This window comes from Mandrillus leucophaeus, unplaced genomic scaffold (genome assembly GCF_000951045.1).
Source record: "Mandrillus leucophaeus isolate KB7577 unplaced genomic scaffold, Mleu.le_1.0 Scaffold974, whole genome shotgun sequence".
Lineage (NCBI taxonomy): Eukaryota > Metazoa > Chordata > Mammalia > Primates > Cercopithecidae > Mandrillus > Mandrillus leucophaeus.
Genome location: NW_012110630.1, coordinates 212,500 through 237,418, shown reverse-complemented (window position 1 = coordinate 237,418; position 24,919 = coordinate 212,500). Strand labels below are relative to the sequence as shown.

The window sequence follows — 24,919 nt, the reverse complement described above, 5'->3', positions numbered from 1 at the left end:
CCTAAACTTAAACTTTCAGAATCTCATTTTAATTATGAGTAAAATGAGGATATTGGAATAACTTATTTTTTTCTTTCTCTGGGTGATATTTTATACAAAAAAAGAAGATAAAAGATATATGATTCAATGTAAAACTTGGACAACAATTACTTAAAAAGAGAAGCAGAGTAACATATAGTACAGCCTCTGAGAGTTTTTGCTGTGAATAAATCTTTTAAACTCTGTTTAATTATGCATTTTCTCAATCTATTTGGCCATAGGATAACTTACTTCCACCCCATCTTTTCCTGCCTATCACCTATAAACATGTCTAAGAACATCACCGTGAACTTAAAACTCAAGTTGTCAGTAAATCTTTGGGAACTTCTGGATTAATCATCTCTGAGGTCATTTGGAATTCTAACATCCTATTATCACTTGGCTAATATCACAAATTACCCTAAATTTACATAGCACTTACCATTTGTAAGGCACCGTTCTATTCACTTAAAAGTGTCAACCTATTGAGATTTGGTGACAGTGCTGGAGCTCATGAATGTCAGCCTTGTATGTATTAGGGTCCCTAAGATTAACTATCTGCAGCATACAAAATGGTTCCTGGTAATTATGCAAATGTGGCCACAATTTTTTTAAAGCACAGATTATTAGAAATTAAAGACAGACATATCGTAAGTTCTGCAGTGTAAAGGATAAAGATGTTCATGACAGATTGAGAAAAATAGGAATGGGAAATATGGTTTGAAAATTACATTGGGAAATGTGCTGAATTTTCAAACCACTGTATTTGTAATTTGGAATCAAAGGCTAACTCTAAACTTCTGCTAATGATTGGATAAGTCTCACAAATACCCTTTTCCATTTTTTATAATAAATTTTAAGTGACTATAATGTACAAATCTATTCAGTAATCAATTAAAGGTGAAACTACATGCCAGTACCCGTGTCAGGTACAGGGATAGAGGTCCCGGAAAGTTCACAGATTTATGAGAAAGAGAGTGTGTACAATGGCAATATAATGAATCAGCAGTATGGCAGCCAGACGAGGGGAGAGATGGTCAAGGAAAGCTTCCAGGGAAAATAATTGAGGCCATAGAGAAGTCATTTTTTGAGTAAGAAGGAGGTCAGCTGAGGGCATGGCATGAAAAACATATTCCACTAGAACTATTTAAAATATCAAGATGTCAAGAGCAAAGAATCTAAATTAACTCCCTTTTCCTGAGACAATGCAAAGAAAGAGGCCTTGCTGATTCCATGCACTATTTGTCTAGGATTTTTTTGCATTATTCTTTTAAGGTGTCAAGCACTGGGTCTATGACAATGTAGACGAAGGAACATGCTTTGGAGAGAGAGATTCAGCCTAAACTTGTGAAGAACTTCTATCCAACCCATCCACTGTCCCTAAAGACACAAAAAGAAAGGGACGAGAAACCAGATTACCCCAGGTGTGTACTACAAACATACAATAGTGGCTTTGGTTCTGGGAAAGTTCATCTTTGAGTAAGACACCCAGACACACTGTTTATTTTAATGTAAACTATTAGAGAGAAAAATGTCTGGGAGAAATGTACTCAAAAGGCCTCTGTTGAAAATAACCAGTCCTATGAAGTAATATTTAAATGCTGTGAAAAAAAAATTCACAGAGCTTCAGGTCTCCCATTGACCTTAGTCTTCATCAATCTATTCCTATGTACACAAGTTTAAAATGTTGAGGACAGCCCTCCTAGGAAACTCTCATTCAGAACTGGCATTAGGTCATGTACCTAGCAGCAACTGAATTCCCAGACTAATTTTAATAATTCATGGACCTGATACTCAAAACTGAACATTCAGCATGGTAATCACAAGAAATCACAGGGTACATATACTTCCCCACCCAATCTCTCTTCCTCTCACACCCACATTAGGAACATATTGCACAGGTCAGGATGGATAAGTTCTAGAGAACTCTGGGAATCATCTTCCATATTTTGTTTGTCTGTTTGTTTTCAAAAAAGTGACAAGAGGTTATAAGTCATGGATTTTCTAATTTTATAACTGGTTAAGTCCAAGCTTGGAATGCCAAGAGTTGTCATTCTCATTTTTCCAGTCCTGCTTGCTACTCCAGAGTGAAGAAACTCTGTACATGGTGGTTGCTTATGATAGGAGTGAAGGGTAGATGTTTTGACACTCCATCTCCCGTGGCCACAATCAAAGCATAGCAAGAAACTTCACTAGGGGCCCTGCTGCTCTTCTCACTATACTCCTACCTCATCAGTAACAACATCTGTGCTTAGTAATAAACATGCTAGGAAAATGTTAAAGTACTTCATAAATTATACTTCCATTTATTTGCAAAGGAAATTGAAGTGTGATAGGGTAGAAACCATGTTTTATACCATATATAGGGAAGCAGTCAGAAGATTCATGTGAGCAACACAGCCCAAGGAGATTGTCAGAAAAAAAAAAATCATACTGTTAAGAACATAAAAGATTCTACCTTTCAGCTGAGATTGACAAGGCACTGATCTATTCCCAGAGTTGTTAATAAATGAATAAAAAAAGAAACAGCAAATTTGTGGTAAAGTATCCCTGACTCTGAGCCAATATGCTTTATAATGACCAGAAAATCTATATTTTGAAGACCCTCTATGCAGTCATAGAAAAGAATAAGTTCATGTCCTTTGCAGGGACATGGATGAAACTGGAAACCATCATTCTCAGCAAACTAACACAGGAACAGAAAACCAAATACCGCATGTTCTCACTCTTAAGTGTGAGTTGAACAATGAGAACACATGGATACACGGAGGGGAACATCACACACTGGGCCCCGTCAGGCGGTGGAGGACAAGTGGAGGGAGAGCATTAGGACAAATACCTAATGCATGCGGGGCTTAAAAACCTAGATTACAAGTTGATATGTGCAGCAAACCACCATGGCACACATATACCTATGAAAAAATCCTGCACATTCTGTACATGTATCCCAGAACTTAAAATAAAATTTAAAAAAATAAAATAAACACACTCATCAACACTAACAGTTAGAAAAAAAAAAAAAAAAAAAAAAGAAAAAGAAAAAGAAAACAAAAAGAAAGAAAAAGAAAACCTTCAAGTTTCCTGTGGTCCCCTCACCACACTGCCCAGAACCAGAAACAGTTTGACTTTGAATGGATTCATTTCTCAGAAAGCCTGGCTGTACATCTCTATATTTAGGGTTGTTTGATTTCCTTTATTGCACAAAGTAAGAAGTTGATGGGAGGAGTGACAACATGACCGAGACTTCCCTTTCCTAAGCTTTTCTTGCCCTTTGTAGAGCTTTGATGGGCAATTTCTTACCATATCATGAGAAAATGGACTTGAATCCATGCTACTCAAAGTGGACTGGCATCCCCGGGACTTGTTAGAAATATATATGCTAGGGCTCTACCTGATACTTAGTGAATTAGCATCTCTGGGCACAGGACTCAACATTCAGTGTTGTGACCAGCACTGCTTTATGGCTACAGTACCATTCCTCCTAGGATCACGTTGCCATCAGAGTTATTTTGACCCTCTCTGGGAAGAGAGTAAGCCTGAGTCAAGGTTTTACTCTATTCCACAAGAGCTTGTTCTCTAATGGAATTTACAAGTCTGGCCTTTCAAGTACAGTCTCAAAAATGGAATGCAAGACACAGGAAAGCAGAGAGGGGAAAATGTCTGAGTGCCAAACAGAGAATGACCTCTATGGCTAAATTGTTTTGTCTGCATCCTGTCTAAAGGCACCAAAATTTACAGAGAATAAACTAAGGGAAGGAGGAAAAAGTCTTGTAGCTCAATGATCTTTCTAGTTTGGAATAATTTTAAATTGAGCAATAATCTGAGCATATTTTCAGCCAGCATCTGTCTGTGTTCCACTAAGTTTCAGTCTGACTTTTACTCCCCTGAGTAATCAGCCCACATACAAGCAGGTTAGGAATGAAAAAAAAAAAAAAACCCACTTATTTCATTTTCTGTTTCCCACATCTCCTTTTGTATATACATCAAAGTACAGCATGTGACAGAAATGCTTCCATAGCACCAAGTTAATAGGTGGCACTTTGTATAGAAGGTTGGTCTATCTTCTGTGCCTAGGTTCAAATTTTGGCTTTGCTATTTACTGGCTATTTGAAATGTGTTGACTTACTCTCTGTAGGCTGCCACCCAGGCTAGAGTGCAGTGGTACAATCATAGTTCACTGCAGCCTCAAACTACTGGCCTCAAACGATCATCCCACCTTGGCCTCCCAAAGTGCTAGGATTACAAAGGTGAAGCACCATCCTGGGCCCCTTGCTTCTTCTAAACTATCAACCTAACCATGTAAAAGGCAGAATCCCTTTGAGAACCTATGCCATGCTTCTTCCTGTCACAGGGCCTTTGCATGTACTGTCATAGAAGTCAGCATAGAAAGAAGAGAATCCAGGGTTCAGAGCCAGACAGCTTGGGCTCAATGCCTGGCTTTGGCCTTGCTGTGTATATGACATACAAGTTACTTAGTTATCCTCTCTGACCCTCAGAGTTCCCGTATCTGCAAAATAAGCATAATAGCCATTACACAGAGGTGCTGGGAATATTCCATGAGAAAATCCATAATTTACCTTTAGTGATACTAAGACTACTAATTGTCTATAACATCTATTGGCTTTAATCAAATGTTATACTAACAAATTTTTAAATAGAAGCAATGAAATACTTTCAAAATACTGTGCATTAATTTAGTTTATGACTCTTGAAACAAAGTCCAAGTTTTATTGGCCAAAAAAAGAGATCTTTAGTGATTAATACTGAATTTAAAGCAAGATTTCTCTAATTTCAAAGTCTATATATTTTCATCTTGAAATCAACCATATCGTTAACAAAGATAAGAAAATAAAACAAAACAATGGCTTACGGTCCACATATTCTTTTCTGTCTTAGATGGCCCACTTGAAATTATAAGCAACATATATTAGCATATTAAAAACATATTCTCAGGTTTTAAAAAATCAGCTGTATTTGCTCCAGTGCTTCTATATTTACTGAAGGAAGGAGGTCAGTAATTTGGGAGTCAGAGAAGCTGAAGTGTGTTTCCTTCTTAATTTTCACATGGGCTGAAATGTTTTCAAGGGCTGGAAGACAGCGTGGTGACAGGAAGACAACGTGGTGTGCAGAGAGAAGGTTGAACTGCACACGAAGAAATTTGAGTTTAAACTGCAGTTCCCACCAGCTGGAATCCACAGGGCAAGTCATTTAACTGCTCTGAAGGCATAACCGCCTCCTCTCAAAATGGGGGGTTGGCTTAGCTGACTGCACAGGCTCCTTCCAGCTTTATATTTTGCTGGTCTTGAGAATTGTTAGGGAAGATCACAGCGACTTCAAAAAGAGAATATCAGATCTCCTATCCCATCAAAGAACTATCTATCATTTCAGATATTTTAAATTCCAGACCCATACATCTAATAAGAAAGCTTTTTTTCTTAACCCTGGTTTTTAAAATGTATAACTTCAAGAAAAAGGTAAATCTGCCCAAGAAACATATGACACAAATATAATGCATTTTATCAGCATATGTTCCATCCTTACTGGTCACTTTTATTAGAGGTTTAGGCTAAGCAGTGTGATCTGTGTTCTCAGAAGAATGGGGATGGCTCTTGCAGACCCTCTGCACTCTGGGGTCTCAGGGCAGCTAGTGCTGAAATGCGACCAGAAAGAGTGAGGACATGAAGAGAGCCATGTCTTGCCCTTAATGACTCTTGGTGGTTTCACGAGAAAGACAGAGGGATGCGGTATTCAGTCTGCAGGAATGAAGTGGGTCAGTCTCCCCACAGTCATAACACATGCATCACAGTCCTCTCATGCTTTCAGCTGTCGGGAATAGGCCTTCATGTTGTTGTTACACATTGACCTAATGAAGAGAAAAATGACTCAGAATAAATGAATCTTCCCACTAATAAATGATTTCTTGATTTCATGGTGCCGTGGGCTTTTTTGAGAATCTGAGGAATGTGACTCTTCCTCTCCTACAAAATACACATAAGCAAAAAATTGTGCACACAGCTTCAAGGGTTTCCTGAACTTCTTCATGCCCATTCTCATTCTTCAGGGGCTAACAGGGCAAGAATCCTTCATCTAAATGAAGGAAAATTAAGTGTCTATGAAAATAGGCACGATTTGAGCACACCACAAATGTGGTCTAAGCCTGTTTTTCTATCAAATATGTCAAGTCTGAAAAAACCAAAGCCATGTCTTAATCAACTCTGTAGTCTCAGCAGTGCGGTGCCCTGCTCAATGGGTACAGTCAACACTTTGAATCATGGTCGGTAAGGAAAGATAGAGTGGGCAGGAAGAGAAAGAGGCAAGGAAAATGAATGCTTTGAGGATGTCTGTGGACAACGTTATTTCAGCAAAATACTTCTGAGGTTAAAGGGAAGCAGAATAAAAGACTTGACACTCAAAAATGAAGTCAGAGAGACACAAATATGAATCCTGCTCCTTCCCCATAGCAGCTAAGTGACCTTGGGTAAGTTCCTCTCTGCACCTCAGCTGTCTTCTCTGTGAAATGGGGATGATAAGAGTACCTACCTCACAGGGTTATTGTGAGGCTCGAAGGAGCTAATAGCTGAAAAGCATTTAGCACAGTGCCTGGCATGTGAGAAGTGTTCAGTAAGTGAGGTATTTATCAAGAATCAAAAGCTATGGCCTACTTAAGATGGTACTTTCTGCAAAAGTGCCAGTCTTAAAAAGGATTTGAAAACTAAACCAATTTAGAAAAAAAAATCATCCTTTTAATATTAGAATTATACCTAATTCTGAAAACCTTAATTCACAAATCAAAAAAGCTTGAAGACAGACAAAAAGAGAAATATGATATTTATGCAAAAATATACCATTGTTTCTATTTCCCTAAGAGGGGAATATAAGCTGTAATATTAACATTAAAATGGAGCTCCAAATTAATGGCAAGTATTCATTTACAGAGATCATTAAAAATCAGAGATTAGAATTCTGAGCTTTGTTCTAGACTATGCATTGTCCTAAATTTATAGCTTAGCCACCCTTTTTACTAGTAAATTTTTTATTGTTTTCCTTACTAGGATGTTTGTGTTTACGTGTTGCATCTAATATTTATATGATGTTTTAAAATCCATTTCATCTAACCAACTCAGAATTCTCTTAAAACTATCAACGATGCCATTTATCAGCTGGCTACGGTGGCTCATGCCTACAATCCCAGCACTTTGGGAGGTTGAGTGGGAAGGATAGTTTGAGCCCAGGAGTTCAAGACCAACCTGGGCAACAAATGGAGACTCTTCCTCTAAAAAAATTTAAGTATTAGCTGACTGTGTTGGCGCAGGCCTGTAGTCCCAGCTACTCAGGAGGCTGAGGTGGGAGGATCACTTGAGCACAGACAGTTGAGGCTGCAACGAACTCAACCGTTCCATTGCAGTCTAGCCTGGGTGACAGAGTTAAACCCTGTCCCCCTAAACAAATGCCATTTATCTATTTTCAATAATTATTTGTGCATTTAAAATAGCCCCAAGCAAGCACTACTTCTCACGCACCCAGACAAGAAAAAAAACAAAACATTTCCATATATGGCTGAATTATTTCTCTATATGTAAATTCGTCTTAACATTAAACTTATATAAGTATTAACCATAACATATCTCTTATTGTAAAAGCTGAAAGATGTTATAAATTATAAAAGCACAAAAACTACCTGGCACTTCACTAGTCTATGGAGCATAAGCTGCCATCTTTTGAGTACCTAGAATGAGCCAGAATGCGTAGTAGGCACTCTATGTAAATTGTCTGTAATTCTCAAAATAATCCCGTAAAGAAAATATTATTAATGTTGCCATTTCATAGATAAGAAAACTGGGGTCTTAAGAGGTTATGTGACTTGTCAAAGGGCATGGGGCTAGTATATGGCAGAGCTGAGAAACGACGGCAGCTCCCCGTCTAAACCTCACATTCTCATCACATTGCCTATAATGCAAGGTTAATATTATTCTAAGTAATATCTAATAAACTTTAGACAATCTCAGGTAAAGCATTATAAGTGGATTTTATCTGGGAATGGGATCTCCCATCATACTTTGTATCATATTTTATAACATTTGTATGTCAGTTATTTATATTAAGAACCATATCTTATCCAAGGCAGAGACTGAGTGTGAATTTTATTTCTGTACAGAGTAGACATCTAAACCCTCACTGAATAAATGAACAAATACTACAGATTTGAAACATGCTGTGGATGATACATGATTCTGGACACCTCACCTCTTCCACTCCCCACCTACTTTTCCATCTCCCTGGTGAGTGAGTTCAAGGGATGGCAAATGTGGAGACAGTGTCTGCAATGAGAAATCCTGAAAAAGGGAGAACATACCAATCACTAGGGCTTCATCATACTACTACTTTATCCACAGAGACTTCCTTGTCTGCCCCTCCTGAGATGCCTCCAGTATTCTAATCTCCAAATCTAACATCTGTCCTTATCAATGCATTAGAGTCAAGTAGATTGGCATACTGAATGTTGCATCCAAAAAAAAAAAAAAAAAAAGCTGGAAAACTCATATTCTACTTCAGTTTCCAACTAAGACAGACCAATACATCACAAAAAAATTTTTGCATGCACTAAAATCTACCCCTTTCTAAATAAATTGAAGAAAGGTGGTGATAGAGGAAAGAGCTTTGACAAAGACAGTAAAGAGCTCTATGTATTACAGACAATAGCTTGTCTAAGTATTTGAGGTTCTAGAGATGGTAGGAATGAAAGATTCAAACCAACAAATTGAAGGGACTCCCCATGACCTAGAATAAGAAGCAGTACTGATCCTAAGGTGATGTACAACAATTTCAAATCAAGTGGTTTTCTGAGCAGATCAGTCCTATATTATTTAAAACAGGGTATATGTGCATTCATAAAGAATCCAAATCTTATGCAAAAGAAGCAAAAAGCTAAAATAAGGCAACATGGAAAGGTTTTTAAAACCAATGAACATTGCTTAAGTTAATCTAGATAATAACTACGCCTAGCAATTGTAACAAGCTATTTCCTATGGAAATAGATTAATGTTTCATATTTATCCAGTTTTCTTTTTTTAAAAGTATTCATAGGAGTTCATAGAGAAGGAACTTGCAGTTGTATTGCAATTTGGAGCCAGTGTGTCATGTGAACAATTCAATTTAGGAATACACTCATTTAGGGAATTAAAAAAGCAGAAGTTAAATTTAGCCCAGAAAATTAAGAACATTATCTCTGAAATAACATTTTCCAAAGCTAAAAATATGCCATTATGTTTATTGAGGAGTGTTTGATTTCAACGAATGTCTCAGATGGTTACCTATGCTTCCTGTGTTATTTCTTTTATTGGGAAATGGATGTCCTATTCATTGTCCAAAGGCTTGTTAAATTCTCTCTCTATAATCCGCAGGAATTCAAAGAAGCCTGTGAGTCATCAAAACTCATTACCAAAACTGAGTGTGAAATTTAATTTCCTAGAGATTAGGAAGAATATAGCACAAATCTTTGGTCTGTAAAACTCTGGATGTAATTTTGGCTATAGGCAAAGAGTGGCTCAAGTGACCTTTGAAGAAGACTTCTATGTGTACTTAGGATTTAGCCTCCAAGATTTGGCCTACTCAGCCTCTTTTGAAAAGTATTACTGATGCAGTCACATTTTAGTCAGTAAAATGATTTTTGTCCAAACAATTTGGCTGTTTTCAGAAGTACGATGTTGCCTTAAATTAACACCAGGATTCTACGTTACTAAGGAGAGGCTTCAATAGGTCTATTGCATCCAGGTGGGCTACTCCCCATTCTCCAGTCACGTATGTATCCAGTAAGAGCTTTCCAACTCTTCGTGGCTTATCTGGTACATCTATGCGAAGCCAGGGAGGGTTTTAAAAGCTGGCAGGGCATAAAGCTCATTTACGGAAGGTCCACACCCCAGCCTTATTTTTAAGGCCTTATCTTTGATTTCCTGAAGGGGTGGAGCTCTCATAGCCTTGCTTTTGTGTTCAACTTCTGACTTACTCCTTGTGCACCTATAACTTTCCATTGTCAACTGGAATTACTTTGGGAAAAAAGGGGTAAATTGTTTTCAGCACTGGTTAAAGAAATTTTTGAGAATGAGAACTTTTTCTGGAAACATTCTCCTGCCTGCTCAAATTTTGTTCCTCAAATATGTGCTTGCTGTCATAACTATGTCTCTGAGCCTCCTTAGGAGCCAACTCTTGACAGCTAAAGAAAAAAAATGGAGCAAAGAGAGTAATCTTCCTACAGCCCTCACTGCTGGGGGCCCCACCCTTCTCCATCACTCAGCTTTAAAAACTTGGCCTCATCTGTGACCCTCTCCTGTTCTCCACAGGCTCTCCAAGGCCTGTTGATTTTTCATTAAGGAAAATGGCTCTGACCCATTATTGAGCAATTTCCACCTTAACCTCCCTCCTCCCATGCCTCATTACAACATCACTAACATCAAGTCCAACATTCTAATATTATAAGCGGAAAAAAAATTATATGGGACTGTGAACTGTGAGAACTGTTGACTGTGGTAAACTTTGAGCATGCTATAATTCTAGGCCTGAAAACTAAGAGATAACAAAAGAAATGTCATCCACAGATGCCCCCTTCTTTATGCTGCTCCGTGCCTTTCCACTCCTTCTCCCAAAGTATCCTCTTCTGCATATCCTTTTAGAAATTTGGGTCCCATTTTCATTTTCTCAATCCATCCACGATGGCGGTGAAGGGCTCTACCATCCTGCTACCTGCACACCCTTCAATAGAGGTAAACCTCTTAAGGAGAGGGAGGCATCAGAATGGAATCTCCTTCCTCACTGTCTCATCTGTCTTCCTTGGAAAAGGAAAAGGGAAGTAGATATTGAATAAGCGTACCATTTTACCTACAAGGCACACAGTAAGTGGTTGATCAAATCGACACAATGCCAGGTTGAAGAACCTTATACACAAGTCATTTATTCTTGTGCAGATGTTTTTATAGATAAGAGCCTCAGAAATGGGGTTGCAAGTCAAATAATAAATCCACATGTAATTAGATTAAATATTTTCAGATCTCCCTCCATATGGGCTATACCACTATGCACTCTCCTTAGAAATGGATGAGTACCTTTGTTCTCTCCCAACTTTGCAATGAAGTATGATTTTTAAGCTGCTGGATTTTTGTTAATCTTATGAATGAGAAGTCGTTTCTTAGTGTGATTTGAATTTGCATTATTACAAGTGAGGTGATCATATGTTTAAGGGCCATCTGGATTCTCTCTTATATTTCTGCATTTGGCAGAAGGCATTTTGTAATCCAAAGAACTATTTCTTTACCTTCAAGTCACACTCTGTGCACAGCCCACCCATCTGCTGACCTATGTATGAGGTCAATGTTGCTTACACGTGTTTTGGGACTAAACGGGGGTGGTTGTGGCATTTGTGTCAATGGAGCAAAGGACCTAGAAGGCATCATAATTCACACAGTCAGTCTTTAGCTAATGGCTTGGCAGAAGCTGAATGAAGTGTGTGAAGGTGACTCTACAGAGCACAGTAGTAAGGAGAGGTTGCTTCTTCTGTAAGTTTACATCTCATGCTATTTTGGGATATTGCCTAGATGACTTGCCTTCTCCTGTAACATGTAATATTCAGAGTGTTGTAAGTTGTATAAATCTTAAAAAAAGAAAAAGGGAGAAAAGAAAGGGAAATACTAGGAAAAAGTTCTCACCTCTGACAATGTGATTTATAGAACTATTTCTAGGCACATCTTATTACATCAAAGTGGTAGTGTTTATTTTTCTACAAACGTGTGATAATAAAGACCTTGATAAATGCACCCCTCCCTTTCAGATTACCTCTAGAAATATCCGTGGAAAACTTTAAATAAGGCAATAGTGGCATAAAGAACAGGCATAGAGAAATGCTTTTTGAAGAGTGTTTGACATAAAATTTCTATTAACTGTTAATAAGCACTTTAAAAAGTGTTTTGTTCTCAAATACGTATGCGAAATGCTGCATGAAATAAAGATAAGCAAGCTCTTGTATTGCAAGAACTCAAAAAGCCTTTACTACGGGGAGGAGTTAAAGTAATCAGTGTCCCCCACCATAATTTGGCTGCAGAAATCCCTTCTCTCCCAAAAGCAATCAAGAGTCCAGTACTGTGATAATGCTGGAAAATGCTGATGCAGAGGGAAAAGCATCTAACAAGGTGATTCAGATGATTTTTTGATTCTGACAACAACATGCATGATATGCTCAGTCACAAAGCCTCTCAGTGCTCAGGTTACTCATCTGTTAAGTGGCGTACTCTAAAAGGTCACCTTCACTTTCCATTTTTACTTTGACCTATAAGGAGGGATGTCCTGCAGAAGACAGGTCTTTTCTCTTAGCTCAGCCAGTGGCTTTCTTGGTTCATTTCAAGGACACTGTTGGAGGGGTGGGAGAGACAGCACTTCTATCATGCCAAGATAAATATCCTGAGAAAGATCAGGGGTTTTCTCTTACAAAATATAATAGAGACCTTGACATGAATCCCCATTCTGTCTACAGATGTTGAGCCCACACTCTTACTGATCACCACAAACTGACCCATCTAGGGAGTGGTTTACCCTGGGGCCAGGTCACTAAGCCAGTCAAAATCCAGCTCGCTTTAATTTGTAGTCCATGCGTGTAACAAACACTGGCCCGGTGCTCTAGGTCATCATTCAAATGTCAGTATAAACTCACCAGTGGTCCCAAGAGTTCTGTTTCTTTGGCATTTGCTTTTTCTGGTATTATGTGCCATTTTACAACAATAGAGATCCTGCTCTGTCAATGTCACTCAATTATTAACATTTCCTGGGGTGTTCTACAAATCCCATTAAGCGGGATTTGCTGAAAAGGTTGATGCTCTGCTTTGCCCCTCGGCCCCTTCAGGCATAACATGGATTGAACCTACAACATGCCAAGCACCTACTGAGGGCTAAAGGTAGAGTCACTGGTGGTTACGCACATGCTGTTCTTTCTGAATGCTCTGCCATGCTCTCCACAAAATGGAGCTAAGATGCCTCTTCCTCCAGGAAGCCTTACTGAGCTTCACCTCATCTCAGTCTGGATTATGTGTCCTACCCACCCCCAGTTAAACAGTTCCTTCAACAGATATCAAACATTACCCTTATATTCCTGCATAACTGCCTCCCTCCTTGAGGGTATCTCTGCTCCTTAAGGGCAAAGACTAATTCCTTAATCTTCATTTCCTCAGCATCAATTGTAGTGACTACCACATAGGAACTACTCAGATTTATGACTGATTGACTGAATCAAGGTATGAAAAACCAATTCCTGCTTTCAAAGACCACACAGAATCTAGTTCAACTTTTCCACATGGCTTTAAAACAATTTATAATGCATTTATGATGCTTTAAATAAAAATTGCATGAATACTTCCAAATATTTTTGCATTATAAATATATTTTCAAATTTGTCTTTCATTAGAAGATGCCAAGAAAAAAAAAAACTGCCTTTCAAAGATATTGGATAATGTTAAGATGTTGGTTTCAAAATCACTTATGGTCCCATGCAGAGAAGGGCCCAGATATAAGAAAGACTAAAACACAGCTAAGAGAGACAAGCACTTATTTCTACTTGAATCGGCCTGCTTTTCCAGGCTGTCAACTCTCCCAACTCTGCACCTTCCACATGCCTTGTTAATGTGAGGAGAAACCAATGTGAGACAATAGCAGTCATATTTCCAGTTTAATTACAGAAACACAAACCTTACATCTCCTTGAGCTTCAATTATTAAAAAAAAACCCCACAAGGCACATGCCATGTTTTCTCTGCTTCTTGTCACCAACCATCTTGCCCTATTATAAACAAGAACACTCCATAAGTATTCAGAGTATAATTATAATAAACTGCTCTCAGTCTGCCAGTTACATCTGCAGAACACAGCAACAAGAACTTTTATGAATGTAGGTATAGTAGGGTAGGAGGCACATCAAAGAGAGTTCTAGCTTCATCAGAGCAAATAACCTGCAGAGTGTATTTTTATAATAGTCACATACCATGGAAAAAACATTAAAAATATATTTATTTTTCTTTAAGGAATGTAAACAGGTCAGCTGGCTCATACCTCTAATCTCAGCACTTTGGGAGGCCGAAGCAGGAGGATCCCTTGAGCTCAGGAGTTTGAGACCAGCCTGGGCAACATAGTGAGACCCTGTCTCTACAAAACTTTTTTTTTTTTTTTTTTAATTAGCCAAATGTGATGGTGGGTGCCTGTAGTCCCGGCTACTTAGGAGGCAGAGCCCAGGCGGTCAAGGCTGCAGTGTGCTATGATCATACCACTGCATGCCAGCCTGGGCAACAGAGCCAGACTCTGTCTTGAAAAAAAAATGTAAACAGTAATATTTCTGTGCTCAGTGTATAAGTAATCTCCTCACAGAAATACCTAATGTAGATGACGGGTTAACGGGTGCAGTAAACCACTATGGCATGTGTAACAAACCTATGTAACAAACCTGCGCACTCTGCACATGTATTCCAGAACTTAAAGTATATATATATTTTTTAAATGTAACCTCCTTACATTAATAACCAGCATATAGAATGCTGAGCTACATCACTGGATGCTAATCAAATGGATTCAAAGTCCTGGCTTATATGACATTCCTTTAGTGCATATCACCCTCTTTAAGGAGAGTACAGTTGATGGCTTCTCTCTTTCCCTTTTCATCTTTCCTGTTTCCTAACTTTAGGGAGATGTAAGCTGCTAGGAAGACAGATCATTGTTTTTGAGTTGCGTGGTTCCTCTGTGCTGCCAGATATTTTATCCTGATGTGTTTGTATAAAAAGGGATAAAGGGAAATCCATCACAAAATTATTTTTGCTCAGTGAATGCCAAAGAATACATGCAACTGAAGCAAAAAAAAGGTGGGGGTGCTGGTGGTGACCTAGCCCTCATTCCTGTTATGAATGGGAAACTGAAGAAAGGCTAAGAAAAGCATTTATCCATCCACTCATCCACCCATTCATTCATTATTCATTCAAGAAAAAATTCAGTAGCTATTTGAGGGTTTTAGATAATTTCTCAAATGCATATAATTTTTAAGATTAAAATCTGGGCAGATTAAAACAAAAAAAAAAGACCCAACACATTGTGCCTATATTTAAATATGTTCTAAAAAATGTCATTGTAGAAACATCTGCAGCCCACGTAGACATTTTCATAGACATCTTGACAGCAAAAGAACAGTACTATCGTTTCAGGTACTTAGGAACATAAAAGGCAATGAATATATCAGAAATCTCTCAAATTTTGTTTTTTTAGTTCATTGAAGCATCAAGGAAAAAACAAGGGATTTGGAGTAAGAACATCTTAATTTAAAAATCTAATCCAGTCTAATCCTATTTATTCTCCTTATTTTGTGGAGCTGAACTGAGGATCAATTCAATTAATGTGTGCATAACCATTTGATTCTTGCATGTTGTCATTCACCCATTCAATTGATTCATTCATTCATTCACTCATTCAACAACATTTACAATGGCTTAGGTACAATCTGAGGTGCTGCTAGGATTATAAGTTTGAGAAGAAACAGGCAAGACTCCTACTCTCATGGGGTTCTTTGTCTAGGCCAGAGGCTGATAAATAACAACACTAATGAATTTACAATGACACACTGAAGTGTGCACTCTGAAGGAGGGATATGCTTCTATAAGACTGATCAAAGAACCACACAAACACAGGGATGTAGGAAGGACTTCACTGAGCAGGAGACACTTTGTACCTGAGAAGAAAATGAGAGCTTACTGAGAGAAGGTGTGGGGGTGGATGGGGGTGGAACGGCTTGTGCAAAAACCTCAGAACAGGAGACAGCACAGTGATCAGTGATTGGAGGAACGAAAAGAAGGTCAACATACAAAGCTGGGTAGGAAAGAAGTGAAAGTGAAGCTGAAAGTGAGGAAGGGGTGTCTAACATATATGTAGCTATTGAGCACTTGAAATGGGGCTAGTTCAAAATATACGGGCTGTAAATGTAAAATACACACTATTTTGAAGACTGAAAAAATGAAACTATCTCAATTTTATACATTGATTACATATTGAAATGACATTTTGGATATTTTGGGTTTGATAAAATACATTATTAAAATTAATTTCAGCTATTTCTTTTTGCTTAAGACTCCTAGAAAATGTAAAGGTACATACATGACTCATATTTTTCTTGGACAGTGCTGGTAGTAAGTACGTGCAGAGCCTTTTAAGTCTGAGAAAGGGTTTTTGTCCTGAGTGCAATGAGAAGCATTGGGAGGCTTTATGAAGAGGGATGATGGGATCTTTCCAGCTTCTAGGTAGAAAAGAGATCAAAAGGCACCAGAAGGGGATGGAGAAAAACGATCCGTATACTGCGTTATAACAGTTTGGTTTAGGGTCAAGAAGGAGAGATAAGAGGAGTGGAAGGATTTGAGAGATATTTAGGAAGAAACACATCAACAGGCTCTAGTAATGAATTGAATATATTATTGAGAAACCACAAAGGGCAAAAATTGTGGTGGTAAAACAAAGATACACAGTATATGGAAATATACAACTTAAGTCCTATACTAGAGGCATAGATTCAGTACAGTGGGGATACAAAGTAAGAAGCAAGTGTGTGCTTTACATAGGATAAAATACTGCTGCTGCAGCTTTTGTTTTAAGGTAGGCTTCATTAAAAATCAACATCTCATCAAAAATTTGCATTCTGGTTTTAAATATCTTTTACCCAGATTTAAAAAACTGGATACATAATGAGTAACGACTGTGCAAGAGTCTGTGGTAGAGTTGCTCTTGAAATGGAAAAGAAAGAGAACATTTCTTTAGTTCCCACTAGCATGTGCCATAAGTTTTATACGTTTAATTTATTTAATCATACCAAAAACCTTACAAGGTCATGTTACTATTCCCATTTTAGAGATAAATAAAATGAGGCTCAAAATTGACTGAAGTTCCATGAAGACAGGAACCATTTTGATTTTGCCCCTCCACTCTATTCCTAATGCCCAGTACACAGACCAGCATATGCTAGGCACTTCATAAATAAAGGTTAAAACAGCTCATAAGAGGTAGAGCCAAGTGCCAACCTTGCTTATCTAAATTTGGTATCATCATGCTGCTATTTTTAAAAATATGTTGAATAGCAAGTACATTTAAGTTAAAGCTTTTTAAAAATAGAATTAGGCATAGTTTATACATTTATATGAGGTTAGGCTAACAGGTATTTACATAAGAGCCCTTTATCTGTGACAGGTGGTTATCCTCTACCTTATTGAATAATAAGAACAGTTAACACTTCCTGAGAATGTACTGTGTGCCAGCCTGTTCTAAGCACTTTGCTTGTATTATTTATGCCTCATTCTCAGCAACCCTAGAGGATAGATACTATAATTTCTCTCATTTTAGAGACTGGGAAACTGAGGCACACAACTGAGGCATACAGAGGTTGAGTCACTTACCCAAGGTCACATAGCTGTAAAGGCACCAAATCCAAGGAACCTAATTTTAGAATCTGCATCACACTCTCAACCACTATGAGACACAGCCCACTACTCCATGAGACTCTAGTTCTTACAAAGATCTCCCTCGCATTAGGGCAAGGTCTGCTTTCTTGCCACTGGTCCAGCACCCTCTCCTGGGGCCACACAGTGTGATGGTTTATCAGAGTATTTCTTTGTAAATCTAGGAAATCCTTCAAGGATAAATTGTGAGACAGACATTTGGAGAGTCAGAGTAAAATGAGCACAAAAAGAGCCTGTGGATCTCATGTGGATCTCATTCCACGAAAAGAGCAAATTTACCCTGAGTCTTTAAATGTCCAGTGGCAGGAAGCTATCATTTGTCTATGGTGACATCAGATATAGTAGAGAAAGGAGGTGAAGCAAGGGGCTTAGTAAGTTTAAGATTTCCAAGCAGCAGAAATCATGGCAGTCGGGTGTTAACAGTGAATTCAAGAGACCCTTGTTCATGAATGGAGTTTAATAGTTAAGATAATCTCTAAGCACACTAGGCAATAAGTGCTTGCTAGGAGTTCACATAATGAATGGGATGGTTACAACCAGACATCCAGGCATTTGATGTGTGCCAGTTACTTCGAGTGTCAAATTACTTACAAGTTTTCAATTGCGATATGTAAGAGGGCTTATTGCTATGATTTGGAATATCAGTTGGGCACATGTGGGTCTATATATGAACACTTCACTTCTTCCAATACTTTACAATTGTTGTGCACATTAGCAGAGTTCCTGAAGGAACTTTTTTTTTTTTGGAATAGTCTTAATATTATTGTAAATACTTCAGAACACGTTCAGTATCTGGTCATTTGATACAAAGGGACCTCATCTGGTGCCCCATCGAGACAATCTGAAGTGCAATCAAGACCTCATTATGAGGTGACCTAATCTGTAGGGTACCTCCCCTGCCTATAAACTAAGAGCAGCACGATGCTTCTCTACTGAGTGCTGTCATCTGCATCACTGGGAACACAGAGGTAGACCAAATGCTCTTTGTGCTAAGTGGCTACACATAATGGGTAGGAAGGACTGCACCTGCTCAACTTACAATATAAATGAGAAACAAATTCATTTACAAGAGAATATTATGCACTAAAATGCATAATTTTTCAATAATAATTATGCTAGTCAGATGTTTATATCTTTTCTTTTCTTTCTTTTCTTTTTCTTTCTTTCTTTTTTTTTTTGAGACTGAGTCTTGCTCTGTTTCCCAGGCTAGAGTACAGTGGCACATTCTGTCTGCAACCTCTGCCTCTGGGTGCAACTGATTATCCTGCCTCAGGCTCCTGAGTAGCTGGGATTACAGGCATACACTACCATGCCCAGCTAATCTTTGTGTTTTTAGTAGAGACGGGGTTTCACCACGTTGGCCAGGCTGGTCTCGAACTCCTGGACTCAAGTAATCCACCTGCCTCAGCCTCCCATTGTGCTGGGATTACAGTCATTAGTCACTGTGCCTGACCTATATCTTCTTATAATGACTAAGCTTGGATGTAAGAGAAAAAACTGAAAGCCATTCTGCCTAATAGGTACTGGAAAATGGAAAAAGAATAAAAGAAACAAAACAACAACAAAAAAACATAGATAGGTTCCAGGGAAACCAGTGCTAGCATAACTCATGACAGCCCAGATTTATTTGTACTTAAAAAAGGTATAAAGGTAAATAATCTCAATTTAAAGTAGGAATAACACGTGCAAGACAAATTACCAACTATCAAAATAAAAGAAGAAAGAATTTATCATTGTGCTACTACTTTTTTAATATATAGGGTAGCAAATTCAAACTATTTTAAAATGCTATACAACTTACCATTTAATCATTAATAATATACTATGTTAATAAAATTATTTCTCTTCATGTGACAATTACAGTTGCAAATCAATACAGAGGTGTTGTCTTGGTAACTCAAATATCACAAAATGGTGTTGCCTTGGGTGGGTATAATATTCCAAAATTGCGAATACATTTTGGTAAATGTATAAACCAAGTAAAGTATTATCTTTCCTCAATTTATATGATAGTTGCATCCCTCAAACATTTAGTACAAATTAAAACATTGTAAAAACTACATCTTTTTTATACAAGTTAGATTCTGTTCTCATAATTATAAACTGAACTTGTACTTCTGTGGATTTCTTGGGAACGCTCAGAGTGACCTAGAACTCAAGGAAATTTTTTGTTATTTGAGACCACGCCACATAATACAGTTCATCTAGCCCCTTAGTTCTGACTAAATGTCCCTTCTGTTCCTCCTCAGTCCCTAGTACGACCATAACATGTCCCCATAAATATCCATAATCATTCCCCCACCACCCCTAGAAGGTACTGCTTTCATTCAGGACTACAGTTTACAACTCTTTTGTATCAGATTTGTACATCTGATCTAGAGGAATGAGATAGGTTTTACTACTGAAGGTTCGTAGTAGATGAGTGTTATAATCATTTTTCTCCATATAAGTTAAGCTCAGAGATGCAAAGCCCTGCTTTCAGTCCATAAAATAAGTCATTCATTCAACATGCTTTATTTTTTTTTTAATTTAAAATTAAAGCTCATTGCCAAAAGACTAAGAAACTGCTGATAATAAAAAGTGCCTCCTTTTGCTTTTTCTGAAGTGGTTTCTAAAAGAACCACTGCAGGGATGATGGTGATGATAGCACTAACATTGACTTCAACAGTTATTTTGTGCCACTACTAAATTATGTGCTGTAAATGCAAGTAAGCTACACAACAGGCCTCTGAACTCACTTGTGGAGCACTTGTGAAGATTAGAGATGATCAATGAGAAGTAAACTGGCACATGGTAAATGATTAAAACCAAAAGCTATCATTATTATTAAATCCCAAGCTACCCTGAAGCAATAACTCAAAAACCCATGCCTTACCATTATGTCAGTTGTTCAGTAGTTATTTATTTATACCACAGACAATATGTTTCTTAAAATATGCATGCAAATAAGCCCATCAGAGCAAAAGACTTCCTTTAAATTTGCACCTTTGTGGCAGGTAATAATGACATCGCCTCGCTTAGATTATTAATAACCAGTTGTTATGAGGACTGTGCCTACTGCCGCAAATACAGTATTGTATTTGGGCCCAGAGTTATAACATTCATTTCTTTAAGGCTGATTGACTCTGGGCAGTCACGTTATTTGCTTGTTGAGTTAGGCAAGACGTTTTTCCAAGGGAGGTTTGTTTGTTTATTTAGTGGTATTTACTAAATGTGTGCCTGTGACTTTGGGGAGAAAAAAAATGAAAGTGGTATTTACCAAATGTGTGCCTGTGACTTTGGGGAGAAAAGATGTAAGTCGTCTAAAAAAAGGGCTAATTAGAATAACCCTGGATTTGTTTTTCACCATGTTACCTCTGTACTCACATCACTATAGCCAGTTTTTAATCAAAAAGCTTTTATTTTCTTTCAATAGGACAGTAAAAATGTGTAACTGCCTGGTAAGTATTTGCTCTTAGTATAGCACACTTTTCAGATATTTTTAAAGAAGATATTTTTAAAGAAATATCAGATAATTAAAACATATCAAAACATATCAGCTGATACTATTTTCTCACTGCTAAATATATGAATTAACTGATGGGAACATAGAGAAACAAAACAATTTAGAAGAAAAATAGCTCTTAAGCCATCAAATTTCAAACACTTCAAACTTACTGGAATTGTGCAATTACTACGAGGGGTATGTGTGTGTGTGTGTGTGTGTGTGTGTTGTTTAGGGTAATACACTTTACTGATTCATTAAAAATGTAAATACAGTAAGCTGGAAAGTATGGCAAGTAAAACAAAAAACAGAAGATTTCTATGAAAACTTTACAATCTTATAAAATTGAATCCCCCTTTTTTTTTAATTCTCTCCCTAGGCAATTATTTTGCTCTGCTCATATGTCCACAAAATACTTTCAATTTTATTTTTCCACCCTCAGATAAACAGATTACTTTTGTTTGGCAGATGAGAAATGTACCAGCTGTTAGTACCACTATCTCCATTCATTTACTAATGTTTAATGAGAAAAAATTTAACTCAATTTTCAGCCTTTCTTTCCCTCTGCCCATTAAAGAGAAGCCTGCCCTCCAGGAAAGCCTTTACTTGCCAGCCCAGTTCTTGAATTACTTTTAAGTAGAAAGTTAGGAGAAAATAATACAGTGATGAGGATAAGAAAGTGAAAGTGATGCAATTTTTTTTCTTTTTTTTTTTTTTTGAGAAATGACAGGGAACAGCTTGGGAGTGTGTGCAGATAACAGATGGAAGACAAAAAGAGGGATTTTAAGATTTGTTGCTGGGGCACATGTCTCTCTAATCAAGAAATCAAGTAAAGAACTGAGTTATTTTGTGGTATTACTGTATTGCATGGCACATATTCTTTCAACCCTGATGCCTCTCTGGGACTGGCCCACACTGGCCATGTTCTCCATGAGTTATTTATGGTACTTCACCATTTTTAGAGTGCATATAAATGCTTTACCTTATTTGAACCTTTGAAAACCACAGGGTAGGCAGGAAAGATATTATACCCACATTTTACATATGACTAAACCAAAAAAAAAAATGAAAGTGGGACAACAATTCGGACTTTCTACCATACAATTTGGTGGTCCTTCTATCAGCTATACATTGACATATCATATTTTTATACTTAATTTATTGTGCATTTGCTTCAGGGCTATATCCTTACACATCCACACATCTAAATAACCTGTGGAAAATAAAATCAGTGATTTATGTATTTACAATTATCCGAATATTTGGCATTCACACATAACAGAGAAATAATTAACTGCCCATTTCACTTTTCACCTAATAATCTATACTTTCTGTACTCTTAGAAATAATAGCACTGCTCAAGAATCACTATGGTTGGGGGCACGGTGACCGGCTCTGAATCCCATTTGGAAGCTTTCTTCAGAAATATTCCTTCTTGTGCAGAAGGTATGGGTCGGGTTTTCTGTTGGGCTGATGACCTGTCTACACCTACATTTACACACACAAACATGTCATTCATTTGCATTTAACTTTTGAGTGTTTATTCGGCCAGGTGTAGTGGCGAGCACCTATAATCTAAGCACTTTGTGAAACGGGAGTGGGAGGATCGCTTGAGGCCAGGAGTTCACGACCAAACTGGGCAATACAGTAAGATCCCATCTCTACAAAAAATTAAATATATAATGCATGCTGGTGCATGCCTGTAGTCCCAGCTACTAGGGAGGCTGAAGCAGGACTGATTAAGCCCAGGAGTTCAAAGCTTCAGTGAGCTATAATGGCACCACTGCACTCTAACCTGTGTGACAAAGCAAGACCCTATCTGAAAAAAAAGATCATTTTTAAGAAAAAAAATTTGGATCCAGAGAACCAGGGCTTCATTCTTCTTCTGTACATTATGAGCTACCTGAAAACTGGTGATGAATATGCTTCCTTTATCTCCACATTCTCTATTTGTAAAATGGGGATAATAGGATCACCCACCTCATAAGGGCACTGTCAAATGGGCTAATACACATGAGTACTTAGAGCAACATATAGTATGCACTCAACAATATTAATGTTTTAACATTATTAAGTTTTATTATGTTACAGTTGCTAGTGCTTGCTAAAATAGTGCTGACACACAGTGGTCACAAAATAAGTGTTTATGTGGTACATGTTAAATGAATCTCAGTTTTGCCAATGTGTGATCTTGGAAGAAGTTACTTCACCAGAAAAATAAGAATATAAAACCAACAATAATGATAGCTGCCTGACAAGGCTATCATGAGGAACAAATGGAATAATATGTCAGAAATGCTTTATAAATTATAAGGTGTGAAATAAATGCTAATTACCATGTTTGTTCTCTAACTTTATCCTCACAAATAGACTGTGCTGGAGATGCAATTACCCTCATTTTATAGAGGAGGCAACAGGCTTAAAGAGAATTATATAACTCATTCAAGGTCATTTAGATGGTTTAGAGGAAAACACAGACCAAATTGGTCTCTTTTTGTCCCTTTAATTCCAGTATCTTCTTTACTATCTCTGTTCCATACAGAGATATGATCTCCCTACAATGTTATTTCTGAGTATCCTTATGCTTTTTTTTCCACAAATGCCATTCGAAAACGTTGATGAAAATATACTTTACATTTTATGGATATTTTGCATCGCCAAGAAATTAAAAAAAGAGAAGGTGGCAGCAATCCCATGGCAGCAACTAACAAGTTGAATCAATCCAACATCCTCTGAACAGGATTTCATCTTTCAGTTTCAGGTACGGTATATTAAAAGCAAGCATCTTAAAATTCCACCTGAGATTAACCTTCAGCATCTGATTTTTAAAGTTTTGAGGGCGTGGTTGTAAAAAAAGAAAAATGAATTACTGAGGTTCTAGGTGATTGCATAGAGATTTTTCTTAAAAACCAAAGAGTCATAAGACCTTCTTAGAGAGCCCAGCCCCCAACCTGCCACTGTGCTGATCCCCAAAGACAAACTTTCATTTTGCAAAGGATTCATACTAACTCTTGCTTAATCAGGCAGATGGCATCCTTGTTCTGCCTCCTAGTCTCTGCTTCCATTTGTCTCCTAGACATCAAATACTGAGTCTGTCGTTCAGAATCTGCTTCTGCCTATGTTCCCTAGTCAACCTGGAATTCCCTGACACTTTCTGAGTGACACATTTTCATCCACTCTGCGATAATATTCTAACACTTCACTGACCTTTGCTGCACCCTCTGCATCCATGGTACCCACACGTCTCGTTTTTCCCTGAGTTACCTATATTTGTCCCTTCTCTGCTCCTTTATAGTAAGTATTGGTAAACTGTTTCTTCCAATAGAAACACAATGTACCAAACTATACAGTAAGTCTTTTCCTTGCCTTGTTGAAAACCGACAACCCACGCTCAAGTGAGACAAATGTACACGTGTCATCAGTGTGTGCTGCTCTGCCATAATTGTTTGCCATCTCATCTAGATACCTCTAGACTGTCAATGACATTCGAACATGCAGGTCCAAAATGGAATCTAATACTCAAGCTGTGGCCTACCCAGTACAACGTGTAGTGAGACAATAACATCTCAGGATCTGAATACTCCCGTTCGGTTAAAATGTAGTCTAGGATTACACTAGCTTTTTTCACAGCCATGTAACACCACTGACGCACATGAAACCTGAAGACAACAAAACCCCCCACATCTTGTTCACAAAAACTGGTAACATGCCAGGTCTTCCATATTTTTACAGGACACTTGGTATTTTTCAAAAACTTAAATTCAGGCCTTTATATTTCCCTGCATTGAATCTTAAACCTTTGGTTTAGGTCAAGTGTTTCAGCCTATTAAGAACATGTTGAATTTTTAATCTATCATGCATATTTACATATTCCTCCCAACTTTTTGTGATCTGTAGGTCTGATTAAG

The 24,919-nt window shown here is 37.7% G+C and overlaps 1 protein-coding gene across 2 annotated transcripts in view; it reads right to left on the bottom strand.

Annotated features, from left to right (window-relative positions):
• SLC8A1 (solute carrier family 8 (sodium/calcium exchanger), member 1) overlaps positions 1-24,919 on the bottom strand; it is a 342,375-nt gene that overhangs the window by 234,053 nt on the left and 83,403 nt on the right. The window lies entirely within an intron of this gene.